The 978-nt window shown below is 42.6% G+C and overlaps 1 protein-coding gene across 1 annotated transcript in view; it reads right to left on the reverse strand.

The window, feature by feature from the left end:
* Positions 1-652, reverse strand: part of LOC139417123 (shootin-1-like) — a 24,587-nt gene extending 23,935 nt beyond the window's left edge. Inside the window, exon 1 of the mRNA XM_071166368.1 lies at positions 564-652. The gene's annotated coding sequence lies outside the window, so the exon portion shown is untranslated. The remainder of the gene's footprint in view (positions 1-563) is intronic.
* Between the last annotated feature and the right edge of the window lie 326 nt (positions 653-978).

A 978-nucleotide genomic window follows, 5' to 3' on the forward strand; every position in this document is an offset into this window, starting at 1 on the left:
TTCCGTTCCCATTTAATAATTAGATCGAATTTTAACATAATAATAATTTAATAGAAATGTACATTCCAAGTCGAGTTCAATTACTCTGAATGATTTGGAACTGAAATTAAATGTACCTATTTGTTATTTTAAAGTTGGCTTTAATATTTATCTCTACCAGACTGTTAAAAATTATGCAATTAAATTTGATTTATTTGAGCAAAACATTTCAGGTAAGTGAAAAGGTGACAAACATTAATGATTAGAAGTGTGTGTGTGTGTGTGTGTGTGTGTGTGTGTGTGTGTGTGTGTGTGTGTGTGTGTGTGTGTGTGTGTGTGTGTGTGTGTGTGTGTGTGTGTGTGTGTGTGTGTGTGTGTGAATTGAGAATGAAAACGATGCTGCTGCTGTGTGTGTGCACATGACTATCTCAAAGAAACGAATAGCAGCACAAAGAGGTCATCTGTAGTCTAGAAAACTCCATCAGAATCCGCTGACAGACAAACAATGCCAGTCAGCCAGTGAGAGCCTTACTGGCCAAGACTAGGTGACATCACACACGGCGGTACATCATCATCATCATTACCATTCTCACCACTGTCTCATGATGATGAGGTCACAGAAGATACTGTCTGTCTGCTGGAGCCGACTGGCACACTGTGGCACAGACCCGTAATGGATGGTCACTGTCTCATCGTGGAGCCAGAATGGTGGCAGAGGAAGCAGTCGTCTGGGCAGGCACAAAGTGACATAGTTAGCAACCGCCAACCAGACATCCCTGGCACAACTGTGGACAAAGAGAACAGACTGGGAAGTCGGGAGACTGGTTGAATAAAGGCAACCTGGTCCCAGATGTGTTAGAGGTGCGTCTTGGTCAATCCTATGGTCACTGTTTGGCATGGTAGTTTTCCTTCCTGAATGTATTGAAATGAATTGAGCCGAACCTTGATATAGAAACAGACTGGGATGGACCTGAAAGAGACTGGTTGGGCAATATGAGA

Source organism: Oncorhynchus clarkii, chromosome 9 (genome assembly GCF_045791955.1).
Source record: "Oncorhynchus clarkii lewisi isolate Uvic-CL-2024 chromosome 9, UVic_Ocla_1.0, whole genome shotgun sequence".
Taxonomy (NCBI): Eukaryota; Metazoa; Chordata; class Actinopteri; order Salmoniformes; family Salmonidae; genus Oncorhynchus; species Oncorhynchus clarkii.